Raw genomic sequence first — 10015 nt, 5'->3', positions numbered from 1 at the left:
TATTGCTTGAGCACCAAACCATTTGACAAATTATGTGAAATACTGAGTTCTCTACAATTTGTTGTTGTTGTTGTTGTTGTTGTTGTTCTTCTTCTTCTTCATTCTCCTCCTCCTTCCTCCTCCTCCTCTGATGATGATAATGATAATGATAATGATGATGATAATGATGATGGAATGGACAATTATATCAACGACGATAATGAGTCAGTATAAGTTTCTACAGAACAATAATAAATGCACCATCATTAATGAACGACAAATCCTATAACGGCCCGAAATGAAAAGAAGAAAACTAAACAGAAAACTTACCTCAATCTTGGCTAAGATTTTGCAGCTTAAGGCCCGTCCATACACTCCCGTCCGACCCTGTCCACACTTGACTTATGCTCAAAACGGCCCACGTGGGAGCGCCGTAGCGTGCCATGATCGCGAAGCGTTATTTGCAGAAGAATAGCGCGTGTTCTAATTTCTATGACACAGACATAGAACGACGGAAATTTGACCAATCAGAGCAAACCAGAGCGATGACGTCAGCTGCTCGCGGCGCGGCAGTCGAATGCAACTGAAGAGAGACCCGCTCCACTGATACCGCGTTGTGAAAAAAATCGTCGCTGTGTGGCCACTCGGCAATTCCCGCGCAACGCACAAAACGGCCTGCGGCGCATAGAGCGTAAAACGGCGTCCAAATGTGGTCCCCGCTTTACGGTTTGCACACTGTGAAGTATTTGATCGCACTCGACGACTGCCTGGGTCTTGCTGCACGGTTACGCATAACTTCACAAAACAAGTTTAAAGACACACTCCTTCTCTTAAATACCATTCAACTCACAGTCTCCGATCTGGCCAGGCTGTTGAATGAACTACGAACATAACTCCACCTGGACACATACCAACACTCGACACCCTGACTGCTTGCAGTGGTCAGTTGGATTTGTTCATGAATTACTTTCATTTTCGGTGTGTGACCAAGTGGAGGGTTGGTGTTATCTCATATAAAAGCCTGGACCGATCTGAGACGATGGGCCGTACTAGTTGTGTGAGTAAAAGTGTTCTTTGAAGGTCTTTTCTTTCCTCCCGTAAACCATTTTTTTGAAATCATCGCGGTTCCGTTTAGGCCACACACAAAAAAAGAAGTCTGTTTACGGTAACATAGGCCAAACAAATAGGGTCGGTAGGTCGAGAATTTTTATGTTTTATTTTTTTTTTCTACAAAAAACATATTTTCAAGTCATTATGCCAAAAAACAGACTTTTTATCTTTATTTTATTTTATTTTTTTAAATTTTCTCCCCCAAATGCCAAATAAAGTCTATGCGAAAAAATAGGGTCGGTCGGGATACCGTAAACAGACTATTTTTTTTTTGGCCTTAGAATTTGGTATGGGATACAAATATGCTCTGTCACTTGAACACATACCGAAAAGGAACAGCCTGACCACTCTCTGTACAAGTAGATTGAAAAACAAACAAAATCATCAACATTTCCAACTCACCACAGCAAGCAGTCAAGTTTTGTGTTGTTTTTATTTTTTTTAATTTTACCTCAGTTGCATGCAGGCTGCTTCAACCCTGAGTTATTTTGCAGTCAAGATGTTCATTTTTAGTATACATGTAAACAAGTGGAGGCAGGGATGGTCTTAGCCCATATAATACAGCCAGACAAGATCTGAGACGGTGAGTTGAACTGTTTTCACAAGAAGGCATTTAGCTTTAAACGGGAAGGAAAGTACTTTAACAATTACGGACGTTTACACACGCTTACAGCATCCTGCCACTTGGACACATACCAACATCAACAACCTGGCTGCTTTTGGTACAAAATGAAGTTTTAATGATTTAATACCGAAACTGACAGGTGTAGAGCTGCAAATTATCAATTCAGAAACAATCTAGTATACTCAGGAGGCAGAAATCCCACCCCCCCCCCCCCCCCAAACAAAAAAACAAAAACAAAAAAATCAGCTGACTACTATTACTAACGTTCCAATCTCCAGAATCAAAAATACAAGAAATGAAAGTTATTGGAACGTTTAATTTTTGACAAAAGCAAAACATCCACAAGTACAACGACCAAATGGTCTTTATACCAGACAGACAGACAAATAATTTTGATAAAAAATAAAATATAGAACGCGAAGCTGAATGTGAGTTCGATGTCGGGCAACGCTTGTGACTCTGACCGTCTTGCCAGACATCGAACGCACATTCCGCGATGTCTACTCAGAAAGCAGCTTGGCCGGCTGTCAATATTTGGTGTAGGTCCCAGGGGAATGATGCTCTTACCGAATCCAGACAGACCTGTGGTGGTTTAAAATTTCATTTCTATGGGGAGGAAGGTCTCTTTAAAATTGAATGCAACCGTTATGGGCAAGCACAAGTCAAGTGCTTTGATATCCCTTACTTCCTTTTCCTCCCGATAATCTACAGTCGCCCATAAAACTGCGCATGATTCGGATAGATCACGAGAGCAGACAGACAGACAGACACCCGCACGTACGCACGCACTCACACACACACACACACTCTCTCTCTCTCACACACACACACCGTCACACACACACACACACAAACACACACACACACACACACACACACACACATACAGGAAGACAGACAGACATATAATTACAGAAACAGACACACACATACATACATACATACATAAACATGGGCAGACACACACACACACACACACACACACACACACACACGCGCGCGCGCGCTCGCACGCACGCACGCAGGCACGCACGCACACAAACACGCGCATCCTCCCGCGAAAGTTCGTACGACCAAGAGTGTCGTCACTCTCAACGAAGTGACAATGTTCATATTATTATGTCCTTTCTCGACATTTATCAATCACGAAAAATAGCACACGGGCTTTTAGCTGTGTTGTAACGTACACAATAATGTATTAAATATGTGCAATGGTTCTTTGCAGCGCATCGGACTGTGTACTGTGTCCGTTTTACAAAACCTTTGACATTGCGTTGAACATTACATTGTTCATTCAAGTATTGGTATTACATAGTCACTTTGAGGATAAAAACCGATGTATGTGTGTGTGTGTGTGTGTGTGTGTGTGTGTGTGTGTGTGTGTGTGTGTGTGTGTGTGTGTGTGTGTGTGTGTGTGTGTGTGTGTGTGACTTTGAGGATAACAACCGGTGTGTGTGTGTGTGTGTGTGTGTGTGTGTGTGTGTGTGTGTGAGTGTGTGTGTGTGTGTGTGTGTGAGTGTGTGTATATATATATATGTGTGTGTGTGAGTGAGTGTGTGTGTGTTTGTTTGTGTGTGTGTGTGTGTGTGTGCGTGCGTGCGTGTGACGATCGATTAGACCAAAGTCAGTTGGTGCAGTCTTTTCCTTATTTATCCTCATTATCGGTACAAATAGACGGGCGCGGTGGCGCGGTGGTAAGACGTCGGCCTCCTAATCGGGAGGTCGTGAGTTCGAATCCCGGTCGCTGCCGCCTGGTGGGTTAAGAGTGGAGATTTTTCCGATCTCCCAGGTCAACTTATGTGCAGACCTGCTAGTGACTTAACCCCCTTCGTGTGTACACGCAAGCACAAGACCAAGTGCGCACGGAAAAGATCCTGTAATCCATGTCAGAGTTCGGTGGGTAATAGAAACACGAAAATACCCAGCATGCTTCCTCCGAAAGCGGCATATGGCTGCCTAAATGGCGGGGTAAAAACGGCCATACACGTAAAATTCCACTTGTGCAAAAACACGAGTGTACGAGGGAGTTTCAGCCCACGAACGCAGAAGAAGAAGAAGAAGAAGACGGTACAAACAGAACATTCCAACAACAGGGCTGGCCCAAGTGTATTAAAGTGAGAGGCTTAAATAATACCGGCACAAGAAAAACATGCAAAGCCCTAAAGACGCATGTGTCTCTGCGCGTCGACTGCAAATGATGGCTGTTGATAACTACAGTTTAATCATGAACTTCTGCAGAAAATTATAACGTTTAAACTGCAGCAGGTTAATACCTGTAAAGGACACCTGTATACCTGGCTTGGTCGTCTTAGTCAGTGCAGTGTTTGGTAACAATCCTTCCAACGAAAACAGGCTTTTAAATGGGATAATTCGACGGGTGGAGTGGCCCAGTGGATAAGACATCGGCCGCCTAATTGAAAGTTCAAATCCCGGCCGCGGCTGCCTGATGGGTTAAGAGTTGAGATTTGTCCGATCTCCAAGGTCAACTTATGTGCTGACCTGCTAGTGCCGTATCCCCCTTCGTGTGTACACGCAAGCACAAGACCAAGTGCGCTCGGAAAAGATCTTGTAATCTATGTCAGAGCATGCTTCCCCCGAAAGCGGCGTATGGCTGCCTGAATGGCGGGGTAAAAACGGTCATACTCGTGAAACTCCACTTGTGCCAAAACATGAGTGAACGTGGGAGTTTCTGTCCATGAACGATAAATAAAAGGCATCAGAGCCTCCCTCCGCTTGGACACATGCCAACAATCAACACCATGACTGACACATGTCAACAATCAACACCATGGCTGACATATGCCAACAATCAACACCATGACTGACACATGCCAACAATCAACACCATGACTGACACATGCCAACAATCAACATCATGATTGACACATGTCAACAATCAACACCATGACTGACACATGCCAACAATCAACACCATGGCTGACACATATATGCCAACAATCAACATCATGACTGACACATGTCAACAATCAACACCATGACTGACACATGCCAACAATCAACACCATGACTGACACATGCCAACAATCAACACCATGACTGACACATGCCAACAATCAACACCATGGCTGACACACATGTCAACAATCAACACCATGACTGACACATGCCAACAATCAACACCATGACTGACACATGCCAACAATCAACACCATGACTGACACATGCCAACAATCAACACCATGACTGACACATGCCAACAATCAACACCATGACTGACACATGTCAACAATCAACATCATGACTGACACATGCCAACAATCAACACCATGACTGACACATGTCAACAGTCAACATCATGACTGACACATGTCAACAATCAACACCATGGCTGACACATGTCAACAGTCAACATCATGACTGACACATGCCAACAATCAACATCATGACTGACACATGCCAACAATCAACACCATGGCTGACACACATGTCAACAATCAACATCATGACTGACACATGCCAACAATCAACACCATGGCTGACACACATGCCAACAATCAACACCATGACTGACACATGCCAACAATCAACACCATGGCTGACACACATGTCAACAATCAACACCATGACTGACACATGCCAACAATCAACACCATGACTGACACATGTCAACAATCAACACCATGACTGACACATGTCAACAATCAACACCATGACTGACACATGCCAACAATCAACACCATGGCTGACACATATATGCCAACAATCAACACCATGGCTGACACATATATGCCAACAATCAACACCATGACTGACACATGCCAACAATCAACACCATGACTGACACATGTCAACAATCAACACCATGACTGACACATATATGCCAACAATCAACACCATGACTGACACATGTCAACAATCAACACCATGGCTGACATATGCCAACAATCAACACCATGACTGACATATGCCAACAATCAACACCATGACTGACATATGTCAACAATCAACACCATGACTGACACATGTCAACAATCAACATCATGACTGACACATGCCAACAATCAACACCATGACTGACACATGCCAACAATCAACACCATGACTGACACATGCCAACAATCAACACCATGACTGACACATGTCAACAATCAACACTATGACTGACACATGCCAACAATCAACATCATGGCTGCGTCTTGTGCACAACACTTTTCATGACTCCATTTTATATATTGACACGGGGCGGGGATGTAGCTCAGTCGGTAGCGCGCGCGCTGGATTTGTATCCAGTTGGCCGCTGTCAGCGTGAGTTCGTCCCCACGTTCGGCGAGAGATTTATTTCTCAGAGTCAACTTTGTGTGCAGACTCTCCTCCGTGTCCGAACACCCCCGTGTGTACACGCAAGCACAAGACCAAGTGCGCACGAAAAAGATCCTGTAACTCATGTCAGAGTTCGGTGGGTTATAGAAACACGAAAATACCCAGCATGCTTCCTCCGAAAACGGCGTATGGCTGCCTAAATGGCGGGGTAAAAAACGGTCATACACGTAAAATTCCACTCGTGCAAAAAACACGAGTGTACGTGGGAGTTTCAGCCCACGAACGCAGAAGAAGAAGAAGAAGAAGACATATATTGACACAATAGACGATGTTCGGAATTAACTGTGCCGGGTTTGTATGGGTTGTGAAAGAGTGAATGGTCTTGCTTTTAGTAACTCAAACTTTCCCACGTGACATAATAGGCCAGTCACTAGCGAGGCCGGGGTGTGTCTGAAACACGTGGACCAGGAGCACGTGTAGAAAGCTTGCCTACCTAAGAGTACTCACTCTTTCACAACCCATACATACCCGACACAGTTCTTTCCGGAATTCGTCTATTGGCTCATAAAAATAAGAAATTAATTCACGATAAAAGCCAGCGAGTGAAAGACATGACGAGCCGAATACTTTACACTTCAAGGACTGTGTATATTTAAACCAAGAGGGACAGGAGATCTAACCCAGGAGATAAAATATATCCCACGAACCCCAACCCCCCCCCCCCCCACCACCACCACCCGCCGCACCTGTACGACAATAACTACACGCGCATGTTCCATGACTGTTTGGCAGGCTTCTATCTATATATATATATACGACTTGACATGTGTCTGTCTGTGTGTCTGTGTGTCTGTGTGTGAGTTCGCGATGCACGGCCAAAGTTCTCGATGGATCTGCTTCAAATTTGGTGGGCATATTCAGGTAGACCCGGGACAGGACACAACCTGGTCGATATTTCAACACGTGCTCTCAACCGAACCGATTTTGGTTCCACCTCAGCTTCCCGGGCCCCCATACCGACACACCAAAGCCGCTACACCACATCACAACGCCAAAGTTCTCGGTGGATCTTTTTCAAATTGACACCGTATTCAGCTACACCCCGGACACAATATCATCGATGAGATATTTCAACACGTGCTCTCAGCGCGCAGCGCTGAACCGATTTTGGTTTTTGTGTTCATTTCACCATTATAAGTAACTCTTCCTTATCTTCTCCAGGTTTTCAGCGTTTACCTCCCTTCCTTCGTATGGTGCACTATAGTATGAGTGGGGCATCTTCGGATATTCCCGGCGTTCTGTTACTATTTTTAGAAGGTCACCGCAGTGTCCAGAACGTAAATTGGACCCGTAAATTATCCTCACTGTAAAAGTGCAAAGGTCGAATCAATTTATAGCCACGCGAAAAATACACTGTCATCTATCTCTCTATATATACGGCTTCTCTGTGTTTGTGTGTGTGTGTGTGTGTCTCTCTCTCTATGTGGGCAACACCTGTGGATTGTTCAGTTCTGTTTGTGATGTGGTCTGGCGGCTTTTGTGTATTTGTATATGTACTGGCCTTCCTTTGAGAAGCCATAACAGTTCAAAAGGGCTTAGAGATAAGCTCTAAATTGCTCAATCCTGTTTGAGTGGAGTTCGCCTCCAAAGGTGATTAACACGGTTACATTCGTCGACAAGGATGGGACTCGATATGGTCAGGAATGGCATTATGGCCACTGAATCATTTTCGTGCTGTTCCCATTCCACGAATCTGGGAGGGATCTAAGCTTGGCGGGTCCATTGTTCGGACCCGGCAAAGCCGGCGTACGGCTCTAAGTATTTCATCCCGGCGAAGCCGGCTACCCGGCGAAGCGGGTATTCCTCTAGTATATATATATACGACTTGTGTCTGTGTGTCTGTGTCTTCGCGATGCACGGCCAAAGTTCTCGATGGATCTGCTTCAAATTTGGTGGGCTTATTCACAGAGACCCCGGACACAACCTGATCGATGAAATATTTCAACACGTGCTCTCAGCGCGCAGCGCTGAACCGATTTTGGTTCCACCTCAGCTACCCGGGCCCCCATACCGACACACCAAAGCCGCTACACCACATCACAACGCCAAAGTTCTTGGTGGATCTTTTTCAAATTTGGACACCGTATTCAGCTACACCCCGGACACAATATCATCGATGAGATATTTCAACACGTGCTCTCAGCGCGCAGCGCTGAACCGATTTTGGTTTTTGTGTTCATTTCACCATTACAAGTAACTCTTCCTTATCTTCTCCAGGTTTTCAGCGTTTACCTCCCTTCCTTCGTATGGTGCACTATAGTATGAGGGGGCATCTTCGGATATTCCCGGCGTTCTGTTACTATTTTTAGAAGGTCACCGCAGTGTCCAGAACGTAAATTGGACCCGTAAATTATCCTCACTGTAAAAGTGCAAAGGTCGAATCAATTTATAGCCACGCGAAAAATACACTGTCATCTATCTCTCTATATATACGGTGTCGCGAGATGGGTTGCGGGTAGTTTCTAAATCGACAAACCGCCAGCCGCGGTGTGTAGTGTGTCCGTGTTCGTGACCGCATTGCGGGGAGCACGTGAATTTGGTGCGTCGCTAGCGCTCACCCGTCGTCTTCGCTCAGCGCTGAACGGGATTCGGGGCAGAAGCCAAAGAACTTTGGAAGCAGTAACACCTCGATTGTGTGTTCTGGAATGTGGCGCGACTGCTGTCGGCCCAAGTACGTGGTGTGACTCATGTCAACCCGGTCAAGTTTTCAACATTATTGTTGACGTCGGCTTTGCCGTGAAAAGGGAAATATTCACCAGGGGAAGGATAGAGGTTCTTCCATGCCTGTGTTTTTCTTTCATTTATTTGTCGAGCACGGCCTCATCTGCAAACTGAAAAGGGTGCCTGCGTGGAGATCGTCACAAGGGCGAGATTGTCGTCTGGAGTCCCGCTGCCCGTCGTTGGCCGTCCTCGCCGTCGCTGATATCGTCTTGTCATCTACTCGTCTGTCATCATCGCCGTCACTGCTTCCCTGACAGTGCAGGCTGTTCGTCGTTCTCAGCGCACTGGGTCAGGGGAGGCCATCGTCTATCGTCAGCGTCTGTTCGTCTTCCTCTTTCCCCCTTCGTCGGTACTGCTCAACGCCTGCAGTAAAGGGGTAGAAGGAGGGGGAAATGTTTCATCGTCTGTTCGTCTGTCTAACCCCTTTCAACGTTACTGCTCAACGTTTGCAGTAAAGGGGTAGGCAGGGGAGATCATCATCTTCGCACTCACTCCGTGTCATCAGCGCAAGCATCTAGCTGGCGTTCGTCACACTTACCATTCGCATCTTGGCTGATTTAAAGGGAAGTTACTTTCACATGTCATTCTAGCTTGAACAAGCGCCAGTCATTGCTCGAGGGTTTATAACCCGAGTTCGGCGTAGATATGTTGGTGAAGAACACGTTTGCACTCACCTTTAAGGCCGTACGTGTGGCATTGTCGCACATTCAGCTACCTTAGTATTTCATTGACAAAAGTGACAGTTGTGTTGTTTATTTTTGCTTTCTCACATGTGTGCGTGGCCTTATGTATGTCGTTGCCATAACCACATGTATGTTGATGTGCAATTGTGTTGACATGATGTTTTGCCTTATCATCATTGCCGCCACCCTTCATTCCTGAACATCAATCATCATCATCATCACTAACTTTCTTTGTGCAGCAGTAGAGCAGAGCCCAGCAGTTCTTGTTCATTCCCCCATCATTTCATCAACATCCTTTCATTCTCATCCACTCATCCTTTCATTCTCATCCACTCATCCTTTATTTTCTAGCAGCAATAAAGTCTTCATTTTGTTGAACTTTACCACTTGAGTTCCTGACTCCTTCTGTGTGAGAAGTTAAGGTCCTACCTATCAGGTTGGTCGCGACATACGGCTTCTCTGTGTTTGTGTGTGTGTGTGTGTGTGTCTCTCTCTCTCTCTATGTGGGCAACACCTGTGGATTGTTCAGTTCTGTTTGTGATGTGGTCTGGCGGCT

Source organism: Littorina saxatilis, linkage group LG11 (genome assembly GCF_037325665.1).
Source record: "Littorina saxatilis isolate snail1 linkage group LG11, US_GU_Lsax_2.0, whole genome shotgun sequence".
NCBI lineage: Eukaryota > Metazoa > Mollusca > Gastropoda > Littorinimorpha > Littorinidae > Littorina > Littorina saxatilis.
The sequence above is the reverse complement of the archived record's forward strand: the minus strand, read 5'-3'. Positions refer to the sequence as shown.